Below are 27,915 nucleotides of genomic sequence, written 5' to 3'. Positions count from 1 at the left end.
TTTTCTCATTTTGAGTTCTCTTCTTTATTGCACTCTGTTGAATTAGAAACCCCCTCATAACCGCTTTGCTTGCGTGCCAGATTACTCTTTTTTCCATAGTAGTGTTCATATTTATCTCAAAATAGTCTCTCAAGGTTTTTTGGGCCTTCTTAGTAACCTCTGCGTCTCTAAACAAGGTGTCATTCATCCTCCATCTAAAGGAACCAGTTGGTGTTAATTTCATCTCCATTCTCACAGCATTATGGTCGGAGCAAGTTTTAGGACAAATTTCCGCTTTTCGAATCTTGGGATCCAGTCCCCTTGTTATCCAGATTTGGTCAATTCTTGTCCATATCATTTTGGCTTCAGAGAAGAAAGTTCCCTCTCTACCCAAGGGATTTTTTGTTCTCCAAATGTCAATCAAGTCCATATTGTCAGTCATCTCAAAAAAAGTTTTTGGTAGTCTGCCATCTTTAGATACAACCTGTCTCTGCGACTTGTCCATATTTGTAGACACCACTCCATTCATATCTCCCATCATAATAATGTAATCCATATAGTCCAACAATGTCTCATGCAACTTCTTAAAAAATTCAGATTTCCCCTCATTTGGTGCATAAACTCCTACAATCAGAAATTTCTCTCCTTGTGTTTGGATTTCAATTGCCACGAATCTTCCTTGGTCGTCTTTAAAGATAAATTTCGGTGATAGGCTCTGTTTTGCATAGATTACTACTCCTCTCTTTTTTACTTTATCCGATGAAATAAACTCTTGACCCAATCTTCTATTGATCAATACTTTCCTGTGTAGCCTTATCACATGTGTTTCCTGTAAACAAATCAAGTCCAATTGTTCCTTTTTCAATAGATGAAAAACGTTTTTCCTTTTCTCCGGGGAGTTAAAACCGTGAATAGTTGCAGAGACATGGTGTGATTATTTTGCTTTTCCTCCAACTGCACCCAATAATTGTTCTTGTTCTGTCGGTGGTGTCACTTTCTCTAATTTGTCCAATCCCAAAGGTAGTGGTACTATATCTAGTATTCCTGGTTTTAATGCTCTTGGCTCTTCTTCTTCTTCAGCTTCTTTTTGCAGGTCTTCTCCATGCTCTCTCAAAAAATTTTCTTTGTCTTCCACTGATCTTATTTTAAACTTTCTCCCTTTGAAAGTAAAAGATAGGCCTTGGGGGAATTCCCACCTGAAAACAGTTCTATTTCCTCTCAGCAGGGCCACCAGGTCTCCGTAGTTAGACCTAAGGTCCAAAAGGTGTTTCGGAATGTCCTTAAAAATCTCTACTCTTGATTCATGTATTTCCAAGGTCTTCTGGAAGTGCAGACTCAATATTTTGTCTCTCTCCTCTTTTGATCGGAGGGTAATCAAACAGTCTCTCACCCTGTTCTTTCTTCCCCCCTCTTCCAAGTCTGAAAGCGCTTACTATCTTAAACTCTTGCTTGTCTGAGTCTAGGTTCCAAAAGTCTGCAAATTCCTGCGTAAGAAAATCACTTAGGCTATCTTTCTCAAGTTCAGGTACAGCCCTGATCCTCAGATTTGTTGTTTTTCCTTCAGTTCAATCATAGACAACAACGACCTGTGATCCTCGAGCTGCCTACATATCGGTGGTATCTTTTCCTCTACAGCCAATGCTTTTTCCTTTGCTTCTTCAGCTGTCTTTCGGTTCAGCTGTCTTTCGGTAGTATATTTCAGTCATCTGTATTGTCCAGCCAAAAAGAATTTGACTTCTCCTCTGTGTCCCCAGAGTTCTGACCAGGTGTAGAAGCCTCTGCTTGTCAGGATGATACCAACCCATCTACACGACTGAACTATGATAGGGTGAGGAATCTGTATCATCCTGTAAATGATACAAGGAAATATATTGACAAACTGGAATGTGTGCAAAGGAGGGTGACCAAGATGATAAAGGGTCTGGAAACCAAGTCTTATTATGGATGGTTGAGGGAGTTGGGTATGTTTAGCCTCGTAGAGGAACCCGAGAGGAGATGATAGCCATCTTCAAATATCTAAAGGGCTGGAGGATGGAGCAAACGTGTTTTCTCCTGCTTTGGAGGCCAGGACCAAAACCAATGTTTTCACGTTACAAGAAAGGAGATTCAGACTCCACCAGAAAGAACTTTCTGATGGTAACAGCTGTTCCAGAGGAACTGACTCCCTTGGAAGGTTGTGGACTCTCCTTCCTTGGAGGTTTTTAAGCAGAAGTTGGATGGTCCTCTGTCACTTATGATCTATTTGAGATTCCTTCATTGCAGGGCATTGGACTAGATGATCGTTGGGAGTACCTACAAACTCTACAATTCTGTGACATTTCTCCCTCCCTCCAAAAAAGTGCATAAAGTCAACAGAGTTCTCAGTCTTCCTAAAGAAATGTTCCTGACTTCTCATTTCTTGTGGAAATGAAACCAAGTTACATTTGCAAAGCTCTGTACATTTAGCCAACTTAATTGCTCCAATATTTGAAAAAATGCACACTAAACAAAACAAACAGACATTAGAAACCACAACCAAATGGAAATGTGAGATTATGCCTGTGTTTGGCAACTTGCTGGAATGGGATAGGAAACTTGCAGTGTGCTGCTCTACATTTATAATTAGATTGCATAGAATTGACATTGTTTCATCTAATAGGTTATTGGGAAAGTGTGTTTCAGATGGAATGGAGTCTAACTCATGAAAAGTCCTGCTTTCCTAATGGAATGCAGAAAGTGTGCATGGATCTTGAGGCTGGGACATCACTAACTGCTCTGCCATTCACATCAGAATTCATGACACAGGGCCCACACTTACGTGAAAGCACATAAGATGCTTAAGAGTCAGCTGCCAGGACAGGGTTAGATAATGTGGAGGGTTAATGTCCATGACAATTATGTAAGCATTCAAAGCCAAACTAGAGATGGAAGAGGCAGTGATGTTGCTTATTTATCTATCAGCATCATTCATGTCTCAAGTGGAGATGAGAAGGTCTGAATTTCACATGAAAAGGGAGGTGTGGGTGAGAGGAGCCAAACCCTCACCTCACTGTGAGGATTATACAGCAGGCTTGAACTCGTTGCCCATTAGACCATGAGGAGTGCAGTCACACAGTCAATGCAGCACTACTCTACCTGCCCTGCACCTGATCATGTGTGGGGCAGGTGGGCATGGTATCAGGCAAATGGCCTCACCAGCCAAATTGGGACCCATACTGTACCCACCCCTGCTATAACCCATCCCTTCATCTCCCCAGGTTTCCTCACATCGGTGTTGGAGTTGGGCTGGGAGAAAACAGCCTGAGGCAGCAGAGTGAAGGAGGGAAAGTTGAGCACCTAGGCAGGGTTTTGCTGCCTTCACTACATCAGAATACAGATTGAGGGGGATCATAATTTTGAATGCTGCCGCATGGAAGAAACTAGCTCTTACATGCAGTTAAGTAGCATGGCAGGGAGGAGGTTATGCTACACCTTTCCCACCCCCATACGGAAGGGCTGGGGGCCTGTGCCTCTCCAGATGCTGTTGGACTTCCAACTCTCATCAGACCGAGTCACAGATGGAGAGAGTTTCTCATCCTGTCCTTATGTGTCACGGGTGCTTCCCAGCCAAAGAAAGGCACATGGCACATAGTTAACTCATAATTGTCAAAAGCAGACACTTACAGCCGTTTCTCTGGCTCCAAATACCACACACAGGAGTCTAGAATCTGTGCAGCTATTCCCAGGTCTGCTCTCTAGGAAGCCGTTGCAGCAACAGGAGGCCACTCCCCCTCCGCCAGTTCATGTACCTTCCCCTGATGGGCTGCGTACAGACAGCCAGAGACTGTGCCTGTGTGGAAGCTGTCTCTTCAATACCCTCCTCAGGAGTGAGCCAACAGCAAATCACACCATGCACATTGGAGTTAACTCTTTATTAGCAAGAACACAATCTGCACAGACTTGGCAGAGTGTCAGGCCCAATGAGCACAGCAACTAATTTCCGGTAGGTCTTGTCCCAGGCATCCCCTCCTACTCACAGCCGTCTCAGTCCCCTCCTCTCCAGGGCCTTTTCCAGGCAATCAGAGACTGCGCCTCCATGAAGCCAACCTCTTCTCCACCCTTTTAATGCTTCTTCTGGTTCTGGGAGATAAGTGCGGAGTGCAGCTTGTCACAGCAGGAGAGGGAGACACCTGTGACTCTTCACCAACCTGACTGACTCATCTCTGCCTCTTGGTCTTCCTCCTCCCCTGCTTCAGCTTCTGCCTCTGATTCCGGACATCTCTCTGCCATATACTCCCCGGCTCCCTGTTACCTCTTCAGCTTCTGACACCCCCTTTTCCAGGTTTTCTCTCTCTGACCACTCATCATTGTACCACCACCAGTCCCTGGGCTTTGAACCTTCTTCCCTTGGTGATTCCCCAGCTGGTTTCTCCCACCATTCCTCTGTGTCCAACCAGTCCATGACATAGTGGTTCAGGAGAGGGTGGGTGTGGGTGGGGGAGCACCCAGCCCTTCATTTGCCTGACCTGCCTCTTCCAACCCTTCTTCCAACCCATCCTGTCCTCCATCCTCCAGCTCTGAAGCCTCCCCTGCCTCCAACACTTGCCTTCTGTTTTTTTTGTATAAGATATTTATTCAAGATTTTCTTAATACAATATAAAAAACAAACAAAATGACATATAACTTTACAATAACCATACTTTCTTCACTTCATTGGACTTCCTCACGTCTCTCGTTCCTGCGTTCCAAGTTTATCAAACTTTATCCAGCAATTTATCACCTTGTTTCAATTCTTATTTTATAACTTTCAGATATTATGTCCCTAATATTAAATAATTTTACCCAAATCTGGCATCTCCCTCAACCTACATTCTAAACTTACCCTAGTACAGGCCTTGCCTCCTTACGCCCTTACCGGGCTGATTGCGGGGGAAAAGATCTCACTTCTAGTTACAAATGTCTACTTGCCACCTGGGGGTTCTTCCCCCGAACTTGGCTCTAAATGGGGCTCGCTAGAAGAGCATCTGCTCTCATGCTATGTTAAGTTTCCTAATACCCCGGCCATAATAGGTGGCGATTTTAACGCCTGCACAGCAGCAAACTGGGACTCGCTGACCAAAGCCAAATGGTGGGTTACTCCAAACCTTGATAATTATGATCTGGAACATATCATGAGGAGAACTTCTAAAGACCACAGAGCAAATGAGGCTGGAGTACTCCTCTATCAAATGGCCATCCGTTTAAATCTGGTCCCCTTAAATAGCAGATGTCTCCCTGACATTCCTGGGGATTTTACCCACCTGAGCGTTAAATCAAACAGCGTCCTCGATTACCTGCTGGTCTCCAGGGATCTACTTAAGTGCATTTCCACCTTTAAGATCGAGAATATACAATCTAGTGATCATCTTCCCCTTGTAGCCAAGCTCTCCCTGAACTGGCAGTCGGAGGCTCATAGACATGCGACCCAGATGGTAACCAACGAATCTCTCCAAGTAAGAGGAATCAAATGGTCGGAGACCCAGGCTCAAAGGTACCAGGAATTCTTTCAAAAAGTAATCCTCGGGCCCCATCCTAACATAGGCTCTGCCTCAGACGAGCATAGCATAGTGCTGAAATGCTTCCACCATCATACGACTGATCTTACGTCCTTCTTCAGGTTACCACCCAAAATATTAAATCGAAATGAATATACTTACGGTGCCCCCTGGTATAATTCTCAGTGTAAACAAGCAAGACAGCGCCTCCGTGCTATATATAATGTATATAAGACCTCTGATGCAGCTACTCTGCCAGCTAGTTATGCACAAGCCAAGCTAGTTTACAAACGCACGCAGAAAATTGCCAAACGTGAGTGGCAACACAATCGCTGGCAGGCTTTGATCACTGCTTCAAAATCACACAGATCCAGGGAATTCTGGTCTTTGATCAACAGAAGGGTGAGGAAATACCCAAGGGCAGTCATCCCTGCACCGACATGGGAATTGTTCCTGAAGAAATGCTTCTCACAGGCAGATGCTCCCTCCGACCACCTGACGCATCTGTTTACCCACCTACCTATTTGGCCTCCCACCGATCCTGACGAAATAGCCAAGCTAATAGCTCAGCTGAAACCGGGTAAAGCCCCAGGGCCCGATCTGATCCCTGCTGAAGCCATCAAACTACACCCAAAATGGTGGGCTGGCATCTTGGCCAAAACCTTCGATGCAATCAACGCTTCTGGCCTCATCCCCAAAATATGGAAGGAGGCCATTATAGTACCAATTCATAAAAAAGGTTCTCCAATGGAGCCGGAAAACTACCGTAACATCAGCCTCCTTTCGATCATAGGGAAAATTTATGCCAGCTTTTTGCTGACTAAACTATTGCGATGGGTAGATGAGACTAATCAGATTGGCCACGAACAAGCAGGGTTCAGAACTAAACACTCTACAACCGATCATGCGATAGTTCTTTACCATCTGGCACGAAAGTACTCCTCTCCCCCCCCGGGGCTACCTCTGTGCTGCCTTCTTAGACCTAAAGGCAGCCTTTGACAGCGTTCCTAGAAATATTCTATGGGAGAAACTTGCGAAACAGGGCATTGATAGAAGACTCCTATGGCTTATAAGTCAGCTCCATGAAGGTACCCTTGCTAGAGTGAGACTTACCCCTGCGGGCGACCTCACAAATTCGATACCAATAAACAAGGGAGTGCGCCAAGGATGCATATTGGCTCCCTGTCTATTCAACCTATTCATCAGCGACATGCGAGCACCCCTAGTTAACTCATCTCCAAGTACACACGCGCCTAGACTTGCGGACTACCGCTGCCCACTCCTTTTATATGCGGACGACGCGGTAATTCTATCCTATACACGTGTTGGACTAACCAGAGCTTTGAAAATCTTTGCCACGTATTGTCAACTCAACCAATTAACCATCAACCATGCTAAATCCAAGATTCTGATTTTCTCCAGAAGCCGGAGATTATACGAATGGAAGCTTGGTGGAGCAAAAATAGAGCAAGTCCTAAAATTTCAATACCTAGGAGTTATTTTTCAACACAATTTGGGGTGGAAAGCTCAAATTCAACACCTACTTAACAAGGCCAAAACTCTGTCATATGCGCTCCTCCGATTCTTTTTTTCGGGTGGAGCTTTGCATGTTCCCTCGGCCCTAAAGGTGTTCAAGGCAAAAGTGGTTGCCGTGCTTGCTTATGCTGCCCCGCTTTGGGCCGTGATGACAGATCTTGCTCCTCTTGAGACACTGCAAAATCAATTCCTGCGTCGGCTCCTAATGCTCCCCCTGTGCGTAAGCAACGCAGCCATGCGACTAGAACTGAAGATCGCATCCTTAGAAACTTGCCTGTGGAAGCAAGTCTTCAATTATTGGTTATCATTGTGGCATAGATTACCAAACCACTACCTTGTCCAATGCTTATGGCGAGATGAATTCTCTAGCCTTTGGACTAGTAGAATTCATGCCAAACTCCTGAGTTATGGAATCTCTCCTTCAGATTCCCTAAAACTAGACCAAATTACTGCTCAAAGACTGATCCGCCAAAGACTGGATGACATCGATCTACAGCGAAATTATATGCTGGGGGGAGGTGTTTGTTCGCCCCAGAACATTGGTATCACTTTAACTTACTGCGTTCCATCATACCTCTCCTCCCTTTCGACTGTTGCCCATAGACTGGCCTTCACCAAAGCGAGGTTCAACGTTTTTCCCTCCAACGTCCTGAGACATAGATTCTCAAAGGGCCAAGCCCCCGCCACGTGCGAATGTGATAAGGAGACGCTGGAGTCGCTCCAGCACATCATGTTCACTTGCCCCCTGTTCAATGTGCCACGGGCAAATTTGTTGGGATCAATCATACAGAAACTAGAGGGTACCCCACCAAAATTCCACCTTGCTCAAATCTTGCAGGATAAGGATACCCATACGACCCTGAATGTGGCTAGGTTCCTGGTCGCTGTCCTTACCCAAAAGCGACGCCAAGGAGCACTACAAGCTAACTAAGGCGTAGTATGCCATTCTATTTTATAGTATTTTATTGCTACTGTGGTGTTTTAGCGGCTGTTTTTTTTTACCACGTGCACAAGCTGTTATTTATGTGTTGTTTTTACCTGTATGGGCCTATGGCCGTAATAAATATTGTTGTTGTTGTTGTTGTTACCCAAATCTTAAAAGCTTAATTTTAACATATTATTTAACCAAAGTTTAACTTTTCATATATTTTCACTTATCTTCATATTCCTTTCAACTAATTTAATGGTGCCATATTATTTATAATCTTGCATCTTTCTCAACACTCATACAGTTTACAATATTTTTGTAAATAGTCCTTGAATTTCTTCCAGTCCTCCTCCACGACCTCTTCTCCCAGGTCTCGGATTCTGCCGGTCATTTCTGCTAACTCCATATAGTCTATCAGTTGCATCTGCCATTCTTCCAGTGTGGGTCATAGAGTCATAGAATCATAGAGTTGGAAGAGACCACAAGGGCCATCGGGTCCAACCCCCTGCCAAGCAGGAAACACCATCAGAGCACTCCTGACATATGGTTGTCAAGCCTCTGCTTAAAGACCTCCAAAGAAGGAGACTCCACCACACTCCTTGGCAGCAAATTCCACTGTCGAACAGCTCTTACTGTCAGGAAGTTCTTCCTAATGTTTAGGTGGAATCTTTTTTCTTGTAGTTTGGATCCATTGCTCCGTGTCCGTTTCTCTGGAGCAGCAGAAAACAACCTTTCTCCCTCCTTTATGTGACATCCTTTTATATATTTGAACATGGCTATCATATCACCCCTTAACCTCCTCTTCTCCAGGCTAAACATGCCCAGCTCCCTTAGCCGTTCTTCATAAGGCATCGTTTCCAGGCCTTTGACCATTTTGGTTGCCCTCCTCTGGACACGTTCCAGTTTGTCAGTGTCCTTCTTGAACTGTGGTGCCCAAAACTGGACACAGTACTCCAGGTGAGGTCTGACCAGAGCAGAATACAATGGCACTATTACTTCCCTTGATCTAGATGCAATACTCCTATTGATGCAGCCCAGAATTGCATTGGCTTTTTTAGCTGCCGCGTCACACTGTTGGCTCATGTCAAGTTTGTGGTCAACCAAGACTCCTAGATCCTTTTCACATGTACTGCTCTCAAGCCAGGTGTCACCCATCTTGTATTTGTGCCTCTCATTTTTTTTGCCCAAGTACAGTACTTTACATTTCTCCCTGTTAAAATTCATCTTGTTTGTTTTGGCCCAGTTCTCTGTCAAGGTCGTTTTGAAGTGTGATCCTGTCCTCTGGGGTGTTAGCCACCCCTCCCAGTTTGGTGTCATCTGCAAATTTGATCAGAATGCCCTTGAGTCCATCATCCAAGTCGTTGATAAAGATGTTGAATAAGACCGGGCCCAAGACAGAACCCTGTGGCACCCCACTAGTCACTCTTCTCCAGGATGAAGAGGAACCATTGATGAGCACCCTTTGTGTTCGGTCAGTCAGCCAGTTACAAATCCACTGAGTGGTAGCGTAGTCAAGACCGCATTTTACCAGCTTCTTTACAAGAATATCATGGAGCACCTTGTCAAATGCCTTGCTGAAATCAAGGTAGGCTACATCCACTGCGTTCCCTTCATCTACCAGGCTTGTGTCTGTCAAAAAACGAGATCAGGTTAATCTGACATGACTTATTTTTCAGAAATCCATGCTGACTATTGGTGATCACAGCATTCCTTTCTAGGTGCTCACAGACTGTTTGCTTAATGATCTGCTCCAGAATCTTCCCTGGTATTGATGTCAGACTGACTGGGCGGTAATTATTTGGGTCCTCTCTTTTCCCCTTTTTGAAAATAGGGACAACATTTGCCCTCCTCCAGTCTGCCGGGACTTCGCCTGTTCTCCAGGAATTCTCAAAGATGACTGCCAGTGGTTCTGAGATCACATCTGCCAGTTCTTTTAATACTCTTGGATGCAGTTCATCTGGCCCTGGAGACTTGAATACATCTATACTAGCCAAGTATTCTTGTACTATCTCCTTAGTTATTCTGGGCCGTGTTTCCTCTGCTGAATCATTTGCTCCAAGTTCTTCAGGTCGGGCATTGTTTTCTTTATCGGAAAAGACTGAGGCAAAGAAGGCATTGAGGAGTTCAGCCCTTTCTGTGTCCCCTGTTTGCATTTCACCATCTTCTCCTCTGACTGACCCCACTGTTTCTTTGTTCTTCCTTTTGCTACGAACATACGCATAAAAGCCTTTTTTGTTGCTTTTAACCTCTCTAGCAAGCCTGAGTTCATTCTGTGCTTTAGCTTTTCTGACTTTGTGTCTACACGTGCTGGCTATTTGTTTGAATTCCTCTTTGGTGGTTTCCCCCCTTTTCCATTTTTTGTACACATCCTTTTTTAATCTTAACTCAGTTAAAAGTTCTTTAGATAGCCACCCTGGCTTCTTTAGGCACCTTCCATGTTTCCGTCTCATTGCTATTGCCTGAAGTTGTGCTTTTACTATCTCCCTCTTAACAAACTCCCAGCCATCCTGAACTCCCTTTCCTTTTAATATTACTGTCCATGGGATCTCACCCAGCACTTCCCTAAGTTTTATGAAGTTGGTTTTCTTAAAGTCAAGAAATTGAGTCCTAGTATGCCTGGCTGCTCCTTTCCGCTGTATAGTAAACTTCAGAAGAGCATGATCACTCGCACCTAATGATCCTTCCACTTGGACCCCACTAACCAGGTCATCAACATTGGTTAGGACCAGATCTAAAATGGCTGTTCCTCTTGTTGCTTCTCCCACTTTCTGGACAATGAAGTTGTCTGCAAGGCCAGTGAGGAATCTGTTTGACCTTATGCTCTTGGCTGAGTTTGACATCCAGCAAATATCCGGGTAATTGAAGTCCCCCATTACTACTATCTCCCTTCCTTTTGCATGCTTGGCCATCTGTTCCAGGAAGGCATCATCTATGTCCTCCGTTTGGCTTGGGGATCTATAGTAAACTCCCACAATGAGGTCCCTGTTATTCATCTCTCCCTTAATTTTGACCCAAATGCTCTCACTTTGGCTTTGAGGTTCTAAATCTTGGATCTCTTCACAGGTATACACATCCCTGACATATAACGCCTCTCCTCCTCCTTTCTTGTCTGGTCTGTTTCTCTGAAATAGATTGTAACCCTCCATTATTACATTCCAGGCGTGGGACTTATCCCACCATGTTTCAGTGATGCCTATTATGTCATATTTAGTTTGCTGTACCAAGAGCTCAAGCTCATCTTGTTTATTTCCCATGCTTTGCGCATTAGTGTACAGACATTGAAGTCCATTAATCATTCCCCCGTGTCTCTTATTTAAGGATTTTTTCCTCCCACCACTAGGTCTGCGTGCTGTTTGCTCCATTTGGTCTATGACATTTGGATTATCATCTTCATCAATTGATAGACTCCTACCTTCAGGAGCACTGTCTTCCTCCCCCACATTAGTCAGTTTAAAGCCCTCCTGATGAGGCTTCTGAGATTTTTGGCAAAAACATTCCTCCCAACCGTTGTGAGGTGCAGCCCGTCTCTTGCCAGAAGTCCATCTTCAAGAAACTGCAGTCCGTAATCTAAGAATCCAAACCGTTCCTGTTTACACCATTTGCGAAGCCAGCTGTTCACTTCTACTATTTTTCTCTCTCTCCCTGGGCCACGTCGTTCAACTGGGAGGACAGATGAGATGACAATTTGTGCATTTAATTGCTTCAATTTCCTGCCCAGAGCCTCGTAGTCTCTTTTGATCTTCTGGAGGCTATTGCTTGCAGTGTTGTTGGTTCCCACATGAACCAAGAGGAAGGGGTATTTGTCAGTGGGTTTTATGATTCCTTGCAGTCGTTCAGTTACATCTTGGATCTCAGCCCCGGGGAGACAGCACACTTCCCGAGACATCTTGTCAGGTAAATCTTGGGTTTTCCAATACTTGGCGACTAGTATCCTTGCTGCTGTTGTTGCCTCCAACACTTGCCTTCTGGCCAGTACAGGTCCCACAAATCACTAGCCCGCTCTCACAAGTCAAGCTCCAGTCCCCCTTCCCCCAGTGTATACTGCTCAAGTGTCCTGCCAGTCCCTGTCATTATGGGAAGAAAAGCAGCTTATGTAGGGCAATTTTGAGTGCGCAAATTGTTTATAGGGTAATCACACACACACACACACACACCTTTGATCTAATTGGCAGCTCCCTTCAGCTCCCTTCCATATTAAAAATACACAACAGACACAGACCCACACAAACAACATCTGTGTGTATTTCCCACAGACTGCCTTGTTTGGCCTAGTGACACGTCAGGTTTTCAGTTCTCTATTTTTCTTCTGAAAATCATCTATAACTGCTAGTTCTGTGGCAGACACTCCCCCCCGCCCCAACAGACAGACACTTGATTTAGTATTTGGCACGGCATGTAATTTAATTAGCTTACATGCATGAGTTTGTTGACAAAGCACTGGAGAGTCAACCTGGCCAGGCTTTCTGTTAGAGGGGCATTTCCTGCTATAGGAGTAATTGGCACAGCAAATATGGAAATGGATCCCAAGGGGTTGCAAATTTCACACACAATGCTAAGGGGCAGAAGAGGAGGAAAGAAATGCGGGGGGTATCTCTTCTGAGAGAAGAAACAAAATTGGGCAATAGCAACTGTCCTGCCAATTAGTTAGGTTTGTCACTCACCTACTTTAAGCCTCCTGGGACCTTGAACTGGTTCACAATGCACAGCTATTGTCACTGCCAGATGGCTCCCTCTCTAGGCCTCGCATTTCACTGGAGATTTTCAGTTTCACTGGAGATAAGTGAGGCAGGAACATCACTTCAGGACTGAAGGTTTGGAAGGCACTTTCCAACTGTGAATGGACCCTCACTGATCAAAGAAGAGCATTATGAGAGCAGTCCACAAGAGGTCAAGGCCATGCTTTTCCGTTGGGTCTGTTCAAACTATCAGCAGTGAATTATCTAGGGGTCACTTGCATAGAGTGAATCAGCCCACTACGGTAAGTCAGGAAGACCTTGCAGAAGACTTTGGCAAGAAATGATAGTGGAACGGGGTTCTAACTTAGAATGTGCTAGGAACAGAGTGTGTATAGACACAGAAGAGCTCCAGTCCTGGAAATTTTAAAAGTAAAAAGGGCATGTTTAGGTGAGGAAGGTAGAACCCTCTCCCTGTCGCCTCCACACAGGCCTTCTCTCCAGATATCTTTTCTTCCAGACAAGGTTGCAATACTGGAAGTGACCCTGGTTGACAGAAAAGCACTTCAGAAGAGGCGCTGTGGGGGATTAGGTCACAGATGGGAGAAGAGTTGAGGCCCCCTTGCCCATGCGCCGCTGGGGCAAGTCTGCCAATTGTTTCCCTTAATGGGTTTTAGGCACAAAGAGGAAAGAGTTGTCTTTGGAGTGTGAGGGCAGTGGAAGCAAGTTGGCAGCAGAGGGAACGAGGAACGTGTGTGTGTGTGTGTGTGTGTGTGTGTACACAATCTGATTCCCCACCAGCCTCCTTCACACCCTCCTTGCTCTCCCCCAGTTTGCTGGGCCTAAGCCTGAAAAGGATCATGCTTGTCCTTCACCTCTTACAATGGACACCAATGTCAACTGCAGCATTTCCATTTACAAACCAGCCTTTTACATATTGAGCATCTCAACTGAGAAGGCTGGTGAGCAGCAGAGACATTGAGGGAAGCATGCAGTAGAGTCTGCCAGAGTTGGGATCAAAACAGCCCACCAACAAATAATTGCTTGACGACTGTCCACTTAATTCCAAACCTGCATTGATGGAAGTTCTATCACCAGTTTGTTTGGGAAAAGTTTAGACTGTTTTATTCACCCTACACTGAACAGTCCGCCACAAGGCTCCCTGGCCTCTTGATACAAGTCTGCCTTCCCCACACACTCTCTTCTGCTTCTCAGGCCCCCACAGAGCTGTCTAATTAGGTTTCTTCACAGAGCAAGATGTGACAGTTCCCTTTCCCCTTAAGTTAGATTCCCAGGGAAATGTACCAGTCCACAAGATGGCAAGCCCGCCAGAGGGCCACCACAGGAGGGGGACCCCTGTGCGCCGAACCACATCTCAAGAGCCCAGCTGCCCAACAGGGAGCACCAGGCATCCTTGTGTCAATTTCTCTTGTGCCCCTTTGCTTCTGCGTGGGCTGCTGAGAGGAAACAGTGATGGGAAATGGCAGACAGTGACAGCAGCAAGAAACCACCATGGCATGTGAGAGACAAGGTGTCGATATAGACTACTGTCCACAGGAGAGAGGAAAGTTTTATTGGCTAAGGGACAATTATTTCCACACTACACTTTCATACTTCATTTCTTTCATACTTTCATTTCTTCCTCATCAAGAATTAAATTTGTGGTTTTTCATGACCTCAGAATGTGTGTTTTGACAACCTTCAGCTTCCCAGTGTGTGCCTTCAGAGCAAAGGGAATATGGGAGTGGCCATTCCTATGGCATTAACAAACGTATGGTCTAGTATGAGAATGGATCTAACTGTGCAGGAAATAGATAGTGGAAGTCTGCCCCAGCCTGACAGATGAGGAAGGAAGAGGGACCATTCCATCACTGGTAAGAGAGAGGATTGCAAAAATTGGCTTATTATGAACCTTGGGGAGGGGGAGGTGTGTTTTTGCCTTTATTATGTTCATGTGGCACATGTCATGCTACTGCTTAGTAACTGCTCAGAGCATATGATGCCAGTTTCTTAGGTGAGGGGAATGTGCCAATCATCTCCTTAATGGGCAAGCCAGTTGTGAAGAAGAAAGGTCAGGTAAATAAAGCCTGCTTGCAGCTTCTGGTCCCTTTTGATCCACAATTACCCTTGCTGTTCTATCAACAAGCTGCCAAATCTTGAGGCGCTGCTGCTTAATGCCAGGCTGATACAAAGGTAAAACAACTCCAATACGGAATTATTGTTTGTTTGACTTTGCAAACCCCATCTGGGATGACAGTCCCTGCCTCAGGCTTATATCTAGAGTGCATGACACAAAGGGAAAAGGGATTGGGAGGGAGGAGGAAAAAACAAACATGAATTGGTTTTTAGCTAAATATGATCAGCTGGAATGGAAACAGTTTGAGGAAAGGAAGATCAAAGAATTGCTGTAGTCTCAACAGAACTGGTGGAGTAGCTTTGCCTCCCATTTCCCCTTTGCTGTAAGCCAATGGAATGGCTGCTGCAAGGTGACAGCTGATGTGGGGAGGAGCCAACCTGTCTTGCATCATCAATAATTTGGTGGATGAGCTGGGGATGGGGACTCTGCCTGTCCCAGTTCTGCAATCCTAGATTATTGGTGCAGCACCAATACAGACTTAATGGCTAGGAAGAGCAGTTCAGTTTCCTTCTCCACGGTTCTACCCAGAACAGCCCTGGTCTTGTGTTCTTGTACCTAGCTTTGAGTGCAGAGGACAAGATGCGGACTCTGCACATGTACCAACTATGCTGTGCCCGCCCAACTATCACCCTGCCTGAGCTGGTGGAGATGTTAAGGAGCCCCCATGGGCTGTTGGTTCTGAAAGACCAACATCCACGTTGAGGGAAGCTCAGCAGAAGCCACTCAGAACATCATGGGCACCATGGCAACCACAGGACTATGCCAGCATATGATCAGACTAAAATAAATTGCATGTCACACTTTGGACCCGGCATTTTCTGCTGGGCAATTGAATGAAGACCTGTGGGTGCTGAGATTTAGAGTTGTAGCAACCTTACCTTAAAGTAGGGGAACCAGTTAAGCTTGTACTGAAGACTCATGGATCTAAATGGTGTTCAGATTTCACTGAAGGAGTTTTCTGCTGGCATGGCTGGCATCTGTCAGTGTGTCACATCTTCACCCACTTAATGTTTCTAGTCTTTCTAAAATTTCAGCTTGGATTGAGGACGGAAATGACCAGAATTGACTAGTTAGAGTGTTTTCTTCTGTAAATAAATTGTCCTTTTGCTTGCTCACTGGGCATTGCAAATCATGTAAGGGTGTGCTTTTCCTTTTTAATTTTGGGGTCTCTTGTTTGTGATTATCAGACCAGACCTTTTGGGGTCGGTTTTCCTTTTTGGGTTTTTCCTGATCCTCTTCTACCATTGGCTTATCACATTTGGCATCAATGGTACCCTATTTTCAAAGAATCTTAGTATTGCTATCCTTTCCTTTAAGAATAGATGTCTTGATATGTGGACAAGTTTGGCCAAATTTTGATCTTGAAAGGCGATCATTGCTCATACCAAACAACCATCATAATGTAAGTACTCTATAGAAACAATATCATTTGGCTTTACTACTCCTCTCAACATATCATTCAGGATGTCCAGGATTATGCAATCTATCCATGAGAGGAAGCCCTTCGGTTTTGGGTAGTTGACAAACACAAATTTTTGAGGGATTAGTATCAAGTTCCAAGCTTTTTTCCGGATTGCAACTTGCCAATCCTGTAGTATGTCACCCACTGTCAGGAATGAGGAAGATGAGTGGAAAATGATGTTCTGCCCCAGAAATGGCAGCTTCAAATATCTGGTCATGCCCTTTGGACTTCAGTCAGGGACAGGAACGTTCCAAGCCTTCATCAGCTATGTCCTCAGTGGTCTAATGGATAGATTCATGGTGGTGCACCTTGATGGTGTGCTGATTTATTCAGAGGACCCAGAGCAACACATCTGGCATGTGACAGAGGTGCTGCAGTGATTAAGAGAACACCAGCTTTATGCTAAATTGGAAAAGTGCCAATTCCACATCTCAACTGTAGATTTCTTGGGTTACAGACTCATGCCTGAGGGGGTGTACATGGACCCCGCTAAGGTACAGAGTGTGGTTTCATGGCAGGAACCCAAAAGAAAGAACCTGCACATATTATTGGGGTTCACAAACTCCTACTGCAAGATCATGCCAGCCTATGCGAGGCTTGCTACACCTCTCACAGATTGTTTGAGGGGCAAGAAGTCCTTCCAGTGGACGGCAGAGGCGCGACAGCCATTTGAGCAAGTCAAAACCATGTTCTCTTCGGAGGTGTACCTAGCACACGCAGACCCTTACCGGCTGCCGATCATGGAAACGGATGCTTCTGACAGGGCAGTAGGTGTGATGTTGTTGCAGGCAGACCCAGATGGCAACCTCTGTCCGTGCGCCTTCCACTCTAGGAAGCTGACTCCTTCCAAGCAGAACTACACCATTTGGAAGAACAAGGAAGCCTTTGAAGTGCGGAGACACTTCCTGGAAGGGGCACACCACCAGGTAGAGGTGCGCACCGACCATCGTAATCTAGAGTATTGGCAGAAGACTAGGCATTTGAATCGGAGACAGATTCGCTGGGAGCAGTTCTTTGCCAGGTTTGATTTCAGAGTCCAGTATGTGGCAGGCAGTCAGAATCGGGGGACGGATGCCCTTTCTAGGAGGATGAACCAGTCTCAGTATATAGGCATATCTTGAAGCTGACACAGCTACAGTTGGCTGCAGGATCGGTGGGGGGTGATGCAGACTTCCAATGGCAAACTCGAGAGGATGCCTTCGCCAGAGGCAAGTTAACAATGTTGCAAGGAGACACCAATGGGGCAGAGGGCTTCTCTGAGAAAGAGGGACTATTGTACAAAGGAGAAGCTCTTTATGCTCCAGCGGGTGACCTTAGAGCCAAGGTCATGATAACCCCACAGTGGATCACTTCAGACAGCACAAGACCTTATACCAGGTGACACGGCAGTTTTGGTGGCCAAGAGTATGAGAAGAGGTGAAGGAATATGTGTGAGCCTGCAAGACTTGTCAACAGGCAAAGAGGCCCAAGAAAGCGCCAGCAGGGTTGCTGCAGTTGTTAACTACCCCACAAGGGTCTTGGGAAACCATTGCTATGGACTTCATAATGGATCTACCAAAGTCACAGTAGCAGACAGTAATCTGGTAGTAGTGGACTTGTTCACCAAAATGGTGCACTTTGTGCCGTGTAAGGGACTCCCCTGACAGTCCAAGAAACAGCACAGCTCTTCGTAGACCACATGTTCAAGTTGCAAGGGCTCCCACTCTGACTGATTTCAGATTGTGGAACCCAATTCACCTCGCAGTTCTGGAAGAAACTCATGCAGTTATTCAAGGTGGAGTTGTGCCTTTCTTCTGCCAGACATCCCAAGACTAATGGACAGTTGGAGAAGACTAATGCCACGTTGCAGAAATACCTTTGTTGTTACGTTAATGTCAGGGAACTGCCATCAAGTCAGAGGCGAGAGATGGAAGGGCAGTTGTGTTATAGGGAGCCTCTGAAAATCTTGTGAAGCAGTTCGTCCTCTGGTGAGGAAGAAAGCTCCACCTCCAGTGGAGAAGAGGTGCAGGGACCAGGGAATGCTAGGGAGAGCCTCAACACCGAGCCTGAGCAAACCGGAGAGGGGGAAAGTACGCCCCTGCCAGCGCCCATTCTGCGCAGTAGGCTTCGGCGTAGGGAGGGGCGGAAAAGGCTGGGGGTGACACGACTTTTATGCTGGGGGGGGTACAAAGACCGACCACTCCCAGATTCTGCTAGCAATTGAGCCAGACATGAACTTATGACGCTCTTCACTGTAAATAGTTTGCACCAAGAATAAAGCCTGGAAAAGACAGGTTTGAGTCTTGCCTGTTTACTCTCGAGCAACCACACCAGCACCTGACAGTAAACTACCAGCAAGACGATTGGGTAACCAAGCTCCCTTTAGCAGAGTTCGTGTACAATAACGCCCTTCATATTTCAACTCAGCAGGTCCCCTTCTTCACTAGCTATGGGTACAATCCTCGCTCCGTTCCATCACCAACCAACACCTTTTCAGTGCCATCTGCAGAAGAATTCGTAGAGGAGTTGGCAACCACCCAGGAGTTACTATAGGAGAGTCTGGACTGTGCAAAGGAGGCCTATAAAAAAGGCAGCAGGTGCTCACCAGCAGCCTGGCAGTGAGATCAAGGTGGGGGATCAAGTGTGGTTGTCAACATGCTATTTGGCCCAAAAAGGCAGATGCAGTCAGAGAGTGGGTCCGTTTGAAGTGATAGACCAGATTAATCCTGTGACTTTTAGACTCCAGTTGCCTGTATACATGAAGATTCACCCCGTGTTCCACAGATCATTGTTGTCACCAGTGGTGCCTGCACACCCGTACCAGACTCCTAAGGAAGCTTCTCTGCCTCCTGTCATAGTGGAAGGAGAGGAGGAATACGAAGTAGAGCAAATCCTATACTCTCGATGGTGACGGAATAAGTTGCAGTACCTAATTGGGTGGAAGGGGTATGGGCCAGCAGAAAGATCGTGGGAGTATGCAGAGCATGTGCATGCACCAGAATTGCAAAGGGCATGTCATGCAAGCCACCCCCCTAGACCCAAGCCAACAGGGTGGGAGGAGGAGGAGAGCCTTGGGGGGTGATGTCAGGGATCATGCTGAGAAGGGCTGCACTGAGGAGGAATGGTGGGAGTCTCCCTCTCCCCCTGTTCCTGACCAGGATCCTGAATCTTCTCAGGAGCAATGGGACAGTATAGATTTGGAACAGGAGATTGCAGAGAGACATAGTTTAGAAGACAGTAGTTGGGAAGAACTGGGTGGTGAACAGCTAGGAGAAGAAGAACTGAGAGAGAGAGAGAGAGAGAGAGAGAGAGAGAGAGAGAGAGAGAGAGTTAACAAGACTCTCTTGTGCTGGAAAGCGTCCATCTGCTCAGCCCAAAGTCAAGGAGAGTAGATAAGGTGGCAGCACAGAAAGCAAAGTGGTTGCAAGATCAGGTTGCAAGACACGGAAGTGAAGTGGATGATGAAGGGGAAAGTGGGTGGAATCCTTAATTGGGAGCACCTTCATCCTAGGAATGGATTATTTGTTCTCTCGTTGTGCTCATTAAAATCTCTAAATGGTAAGAGACTCCTTTCACTTTGTTTTGCTTTTCTGCTGCTAAAGGGAGTGGGGGAGTAAGCTGAGTCCCTGAAGCCTGACACCCACATACTTGATCTCTTTTCAGAAACACGTTGCACCATGACTACGCAAGGTATCCCAAAGCAGAGAGGGAAAGAGACAGCAAAGGCAGATTCCCCAAGGAAAAAGTAGAACAAACAAGTGCAGCAAAAGGTGCTACATACCTTGGGTAGGTATGTAGCACCCCTTTGACCTCCTTTGACAGCCACCACAGCAAATGAGGCCGGTCTCTTCCTTGGTCTGTCTCCTATCTGAACTCCCAGTCTTCCATCACAGTCCCTTTATCTGCTCCCTACTAATGATAGACTCAAAACCCTGGTTTTCCAGAGCAGAGATGGGGAACCTATTGCCCTCCAAGGTACTTGGATTCCCAATTGCCATCATCTGTGACCATTGGTATTGCTGGTTAAGGAGTGATGGAAGTTGGGGTTTAACAACACCTAGAGAGACACAGATGGTCTAGGGCAGGTCGGTCCAAAGTGCAGCTCAATGTCTTTTTTTGGCGACTCTCGGCAACATTTGACGCCCCCCAGCCCAGCCCTCACCCTGCCTTCCCGAAGCTGAGTAAGCAAAGCACTGCGCTTTAGGAAGGAGGCGTAAGGGTCCTTGAGCCCTCCTTCCTCCTTCCCAAAGCTGGGAAAGTGCTAACTAGGCTTTGGGAAGAAGGGAGGACTCCAGGACCCTCTCAGAGCCCTCACACCTTCCCAAAGCCTGGCTTGGGAAGGCAGCACCAAAGCTAGAGGGTGGGGTGTCAAATTTTGGGCTTGCTCCTCACATCCCATGCAGGAAGGCAGTGTGTGGCCCATAGGTTCTGTGTCAAAGTAGTCGCGTGGCCCACTTGGTATGAAAAGTTGAACCATCCTGCTCTAGAGGCTCCAGCAAATGGCAGCAATAATAAAGCAACTGGAACTAATTATCCTGCCAGAGAATCCTAGAGGTTCTTCAGCTGTCTCCTCAAGATTTCCTTCAGCTTGTTTCCTTCATTCTTGGGGTTTCTCTCTTTTTGTGTACATGCTGATATATATATTAATGCCTTATATTGCAAGAAACAAGTGATTCAGCAGCAGCTATCTTTGAGCCGCAGGCCCTTTCACCTTCTGTGTCAGCGAAAATTAACTCCCCAAACGGAAATCTTCTTTTCCACAATGGATGCCTAACATGACCCAAGTATTTTGGTGGCTTGTTTTCCTATCACAAGGGTGGGAAGCCTTCTTGGCTCTGTGGCTCAGATTGTTATCTCCCCCAGCCTTGCAGGCCAAATTTGGCAGGGAAATCTTTCCAGGCTTCTATCTTAGACATAGGCTAAAGACTCTGGAGAGGGCATACAACCAGCTCATTAGAAAATATCTCAGTGTTAAATATTAATATTAGATAACTGCAACATCAAAATTACTCCTCAGACTACACTGAATGCTATTTTAAGCAAAATGCCGACATTGAACTCTGATGAATGCTTGTGTTTTACAAGACAGCAGCATGAAATCTACCTTACACATTACTCTGTGTGTGTGTGTGTGTGTGTGTGTGTGTGTGAGAGAGAGAGAGAGAGAGAGAGAGAGAGAGAGAGAGAGAGAGAGAGAGAGAGAGAGACCAGCAATCGCTCTGGAAGGTCTCAGGACACAATGATAGTACGTCCCCTCAGATGCCCATTCATCTGTCACACCCACCCCAGGGACTTAAAGCAGAGCCCACTGCTGAGCTCACAAGAGCCGCCTTTTTGAAGGAGCCAACGGATGACCATGAGATGCAGCAGAAGAGCATCTCTGACTGCATAGGCAACGGAACGGAGGAGAGGGTAGTCAAAGGCTACTAGTCCTGATGGAGGAAACAATGCTTCAGAAAAGCACTTGCAGGAAGTCCCAGGTGAGCAGAGGGCTCTTGGGCTCAAATTCTGCGTGCAGCTTTCCCACAGGCATCTCGGTGGCCCCTGGGAGAAGAGGAGGCTGGACCAAGTGGGCCCTTGGCCTGATCCTGCAGACCCTTCTTGTGTGTTTCCTAAGGCCCCCCTTCTTCCCCTGCCCCATACCTCTGAGGCAGGTGTCCTCCGTCTGGGCCCCCAGGCTGCGTCTTTCTCTCACCACAAAGCAAACGGTGATATCAGCAGGCGCCTGGCTCCCAGCCACCCTAGCACCAGTCTGGGGCAGGAGGGTGGGGGACCTGGGAAGGGGGCATTTCTCCCTACCCGATCTTACTAACTTCTCCCACTTGGCCTTTGTACGGGCGTCTCGGCTCCATCCCGGCCAGCCTAGTTCAGCACACCTACAAATTCTGGGTTTCCGCTGGGCTGCTGCTTGGTCAGAGCCTTCCCCAAACCACGGCCCTGTGAAGGAAGAAGGACATAGTATTCTCCTGGCACAGGAATCCACTCTAGGGGACAGGGATCCCGTGGTCCCTCCCCAATGATGTTCTTCTGGGGCACATCTCTCCCCCCCCCCCCCGCTTCCCAGCTCCCTCCTGTCCTCAGTCTGCTGCCTCCCTCCAGCCACTTCCCTCCTTCTCCTGCTGGCACAGAGCAGCTCAGCAGCAGTGGAGGGGAAGGCGAGCCAGCGGAGGCAGGGCCTTCCTGCGGTGGGGACACAGGGCCCTGTGGGAGGGCAGCCCCCAAACTACGGCAGGGACAGCTTGAGCACTGGCAAAGGGCCTGGCCAGCTGACCCAGGGAAGGAGGGGGACAGAACAAGCTTCCCTGCCATGCTGCCCATGCCCCCGTCACCACTGGCTGTTGACCTCAGTGCCCCTGCCTGGGCACATGACAGCCCGACCCCTGACTCAGAAGGAGGGGGTGAGCAGCTGGGGGGGAGTCAGGCCTGCCCCCACCCCAGCCGTGTTTCACTCAGGTTGGCACCATGACCTCCTGGCACGGGGGGGGGGGATGGATTCCCCATGGAATTAACATACCACTACTTCCATGGCGGCTTCTCCTTCTTGCCTCACTTCATGGAGCCACAGCAGGCTCTCAGTATGAGACAGAAAGGAAAATACAAATAGAGGAACAGGTTACAGATGGGAAATGTCCAGGAATCCCAAAGTCTAAGCTCAGAGACCCTGGCTTATGTCTCACAGGAGGACTTAGGATCCACTCTGGACCTCAACCTTTCTCTGTTCCCTCCCTGTCTCTTATTAAAGATTGTAAGCCCTTTGGGGCAGGAGCCTCTTTCTCAAGGGTCACACGCAGCAATGGTGCAAAGAAATAATACAAAAGAAATCACACTACACTCCTGCCCTGTGCAAGCTGAAGGCCGCTAGATGCCTTTCCCTTAAAACCTGCAGCATGAAAAGGAGCTAGTTCTGCAGAGATAAGCAGGGACTCTGGCAGAGAGGGCTCTGTGTGATGTCCTTTCCCCGGATCTCATGGAGAGAAAGGAGCATATTGTACTTCGTTTCCCTCTCTCTCTTCCTCGGGCCCGTGTTGGATGCAGACAGGCCTCTTCCGCATGTGCCTGGCGTTGGTTACGTAAATGTCAGTTTTGTTACAAAAGCTGGTTGCCACCCCCTACTCTGCAAGGTGCCAGGGGGGTCCTGGCACTCACCCAGGGTTCGTGTTCCTTGGGAGAACGGAGACACGGCAGAGACTGCCGTACCACTTAAAAATACACTTTGTTCCCCATTGTCCCTTTCCATCTGTGTGGAGGGAGTCCGCATCTGACTGCCTGGTACTGTCCAGAGGGTCTTGTCCCCCACAGCAGGGCAGCCCTGGGGCCCCAGGCATCTCTCCCTGGCTCTCCAATGGGCCACCAATGCCTTTGGGTGTGTTCCTGTCTCTATCCCAGGTGAGGCCCTGGCTTGGAAAGAAATCGGAGCCTGTACTTTCCCACTGACTTCCAATCTTGCCTTCAATACTCCAAACCATCAAAATCCTACCATTTATTAATCTCTAGGGTTTAGGGGTGTCCCCTGCAAATCCACAACACTTTTGCCTGCATAGGTTTTACTGCTACTGTTGCTATGAAAAAATGAATGATAATAAAGTAAGGAAGGCTTGTTTTTAAACTTTTCAGCTTGCTGCCTGATTCTTTCTGAAGCGGACAGCTGACTTCATAGCGGGAATTGCTCAAAACAAGGTTTCGCAGCCTAATTCCTAAGCTTTTGGTTCTGCTGTCAAGGAGGGGATTTTAAAACTCTGTTCATCTCACATTTGTGGGTATCTGGAGGGATAAATTTCAATTAATGTATACTCTCCTTCCTGTTAAAACTCATCCCACACAGTGGCATGATCCTGAAACTTTGGGAAATTCTCCTTAAAATGATCTACAACATGTTTAGGAATGATGAGTCTCTGGGCTGACATTTAATGGAATTACCCTGTGACTTCAAGGTGTGATGTGTAAGCAGCCCTAGAGTTCAATGAATGGAGGCATGGAAAGACCATATGGCTCAACCTTGTAACCAACCAGATATTAACAACAGAGCACCAGGTCCTCGGGGCCCAACGAACCAAGGCAACTCGACGGAGATCACAGACTGCCAGGTATACCAGTTGCCCCAACCCAACATACAGAAAATTCATGTAGAGGTACAGATAGAGGGGAGCTTGACACTGGTTCAACTCTATCCATAATCTCGGCAAGGACCTTAAGGAAACTGTGCCCTACTGGGGGTCCCAAGCTCAGGTTGGCCCCATTCACCCTCCGGGACTTCCAGAAACATAAGGTCCCCACAATGGGGGTGGGGACCTTCAGGGTGCAATATCGAGGGCGGATGCGGCAACTGGACTTGCTTGTGGTCAAGGGCCCCTACATTAGCTTACTGGGATTGGCATAGTTTGGACCACTGGGGCTAGCTGTCACCGGGGTGAACCGCACTAGCTTACAAATGGACGTGGATGCCATATGCAAGGAATTTCTGGGGGTTTTCGATGGGAAATTGGGAAAGTATACGGGGCCCCCATTGCCCTACAGCTGGACCCCGCAGTACGACCTGTCAGGCTCAAGGCCCGCCGGGTCCCGTTCGCTCTGAAACCCCATATAGACGAGGAATTGGACCGGCTCATCGAGCAAGGAGTGCTGGAGCCTGTGCCTAATGCCCCCTGGGAAACCCCGATCGTCACACCCATCAAGCCTAATGGTTCAGTTCGCATCTGTGCAGACTACAAATGTACCATAAACAAGGCCCTCATGGCTCATGCATACCCAGTGCCAGTGGTCAGCCATGTCCTTGCCACCCTGGCTGGGTCAAAAAAAATTGGCAAGCTGGACTTGGCCCAAGCATATCAACAGCTGCCAGTGGATGAGGCCACAGCAGAGGCACAGACGATTGTGACGCACAGAGGAGCGTTCAAGGTAAAGCAGCTGCAATTCGGTGTCAGCGTGGCACCAGGCATATTCCAGAATCTAATGGACTCGCACCTTAAAGGGATTCCTGGCGTCACTCCTTTCTTCGATGATGTGTTGATTGCCGGGTCCATGTCAGAGTTTGAGGACAGCCTCCGCACCATTCTGCACCGTTTCCAGACGGCGAGTCTCAAGGTGAAGCGGGAAAAGTGTCTACTAGGAGCACCTCAGGTGGACTTTCTGGGATTTATGGTGGATGCAGAAGGGGTCCACCTGACTGGGGACAAGGTACGGGCCATTCGTGATGCCCCAGCACCCAAGGGCAAGACTGAACTTCAGGCCTTCTTGGGACTATTAAACTTTTACCATTCCTTCCTTCCCCACAAGGCGGCGGTAGCGGAGCCCCTACACAGACTCCTGGACAAGCGGGCCCCTTGGGTGTGGTGCCAGTGCCAGGAGGCCGCATTCCAGTCAGTCAAGGACTTGCTCATCTCAAACTCGGTCTTGGCACACTTTGACGAGAGGCTGCCGGTGGTGCTAGCATGCGACTCCTCGTCCTATGGCATCGGCGCTGTCCTGGGACACCAACTCCCGGATGGAAGAGAGGTACCGGTGGCATACTTTTCCCAGACACTCAATGAAACCGAGCGGAACTACTCGCAAATCGACAAGGAGGGTCTGGCAATCGTGAAGGGAGTAAAAAATTCCATGATGTCTTGTACGGGCGGCCCTTTACCATGGTGACTGACCACAAGCCGTTGCTTGGCTTGTTTGCCCCCGAAAAGCAACCCCCCCAAGTGCTGTCTCCTTGTGTCCTCAGGTGGTCAATTTTCCTTGCCAGATACCAGTATGCACTGATTCACCGCCCTGAGAAGGCGATGGGCCATGCGGACGCCCTCAGCAGGCTACCACTACCGGAAACAGGACCCGACCCAGCACCTGCACAAGAGGTTATGAGCCTGGAGCTGCTTCCCGACCGCCCCATTCAGGCACAAGAAGTTGCACACCATTCCAAGAAAGATAGGGTCATCTCCCGGGTCCCGGACTGGGTGTGGAGGAGATGGCCCAGCAGCAGCCCCGGGCCAGAATTCGCCAGCTACACAACCCGCAAACATGAACTGTCGGCCCACAAGGGGTGCCTGTTATGAGGAAGCAGGGTCGTTGTTCCCCAGCCCCTCCGCAAAAGGGTCCTCACAGCACTACATGAGACACACCCAGGGGTAGTGGCCTGCCAAGAATCCCACCAGGATCCCCCAAGGGCCCCAGTCCAGTCCTGGGAGTCCACCCGAGCACCATAGTCACGCCTGCACGTGGACTTCGCTGGCCCCTTTTAGGGGAAAACATTCTTCATAGTGGACTCCTACACCAAATGGCTGGCAGTTGCACTGGTACTGTCCACTTCTACGTCCGCAGCCATCCAGGTACTACACAGGCTGTTTGCAACCCACAGGCTCCCTGACACTCTCGTCTCAGACAACGGAACTGCATTTACGTCAGGAGAATTCCAGACCTTCACAGTGCAGAACGCCATCCGCCACATCCGCTCGGCGCCATTCCACCCTGCCACCAATGGCCAAGCAGAGCACATGGTGCGGACCACCAAGGACACCCTCCACTGCATGACACAAAGGGATTGGGAGTACCGCCTTGCCACATTCTTTCTAGCACAGCACCCCCAGCTCAACGAATGGCCGGAGCTCCGCTGAACTACTAATAGGCCAGCACCTCACAATCAGACTGGACCGCCTTCACCCCGACAGAGCTCAGGATGAGGTAGTGGTGGGGAAGGTAGGAACCCCCGGACCTTCATGGCCCAGGACCCAGTGTATGCAAAGAATTTTGGGGCAGGCCCGGCATGGGTACCCACCACAGTCACCAGGGTCACTGGCCCTGTGTTGTACGAGGTGCTAACGGAGGGGGGCAATGCTGGCGCTGCCACTGTGACCAGATACGGCGATGATTCCTGGGAGAAAACCAGGAGGAGGACAGGTCAGAGGAGTCCCAAGGGAACAGTGGGGCAGTGAGGCCCGTAGAGCAGGAGGGGCCAGCAGGGGAGGCAGAATCAGTAAAAACAGAGAGGACCTGTGAGGCCGAAAGGACACTGGAACCAGAGCCACGACTGAGGGAGCCAGTTGTGCCGACCAAATGCCCCCATCGCAGCCAGCATCCTTGGAACACGAGCCAGAACCCGAACCCCTGACCAGGGAACACCCCAGGCCGCAACGCACACGTAGGCGGCCAGCGTACCTTGAAGACTATGAATGCAACCTCCTGGGCAGGACTGGGAGGGGTGTTATGTATTGAGTTGAATAGAATCCAAAATGCAGCAGTCTGGTCCTAGAACAACAGGATTGAGAATGTAGCAGTCTGATTGGTCCTAGAACAATAGGATTGAGAATGCAGCATTCTGATTGGTCCTAGAACAATAGGATTCAGAATGCAGCAGTCTGATTGGTCCTAGAACAATAGGATTCAGAATGCAGCAGTCTGATTGGTCCTAGAACAATAGGATTCAGAATGCAGCAGTCTGATTGGTCCACAGGAGCCACGGAATCCAGCTCCAGGTAGAAGTGAATCCGCAACCTGATTGGCCTACTAGAGAAGCCCGGAATTAGCCAGTCATGTGGAGTCCATTGTGTAAATAATGTATATAAAGTAGACATTCTGGGGAAACTCCCATTCCTCCTCACCTCTAAGAGCATGAAATCCACTCTCAACTCTCAGTATATTTCACTGATCATCTGCAGGTGGAGTCACTCCTCCTTCAGAGTGCTGTTCAGCAGGCAAAGTTGACTTCTAGCCCTTTCCCCAAGGTGCACCTCCACCTGCCAGGTGTGTGCCGG

At 48.0% G+C, this 27,915-nt stretch overlaps 1 long non-coding RNA gene across 3 annotated transcripts; it reads right to left on the bottom strand.

Moving 5' to 3' along the window:
* Positions 1 to 1,675: 1,675 nt before the first annotated feature.
* LOC309373615 lies at positions 1,676 to 24,204 on the bottom strand. 3 transcript variants are annotated; one of them, XR_014170094.1, is made up of 3 exons: positions 22,701 to 24,204; positions 11,898 to 12,783; positions 1,676 to 4,543 (listed from the first exon to the last, which is right to left on the bottom strand). It is a non-coding gene; the product is annotated as an uncharacterized lncRNA (long non-coding RNA). The 3 variants fall into 3 exon arrangements; XR_014170095.1 differs by lacking the exon at positions 22,701 to 24,204 and adding an exon at positions 21,830 to 21,856; XR_014170096.1 differs by lacking the exon at positions 22,701 to 24,204 and adding an exon at positions 15,624 to 17,788.
* Positions 24,205 to 27,915: the final 3,711 nt, after the last annotated feature.

This window comes from Podarcis melisellensis, assembly GCF_964234715.1.
Source record: "Podarcis melisellensis genome assembly, chromosome: 7".
Taxonomy (NCBI): domain Eukaryota; kingdom Metazoa; phylum Chordata; class Lepidosauria; order Squamata; family Lacertidae; genus Podarcis; species Podarcis melisellensis.
This window is presented reverse-complemented; position numbering and strand designations above follow the sequence as displayed.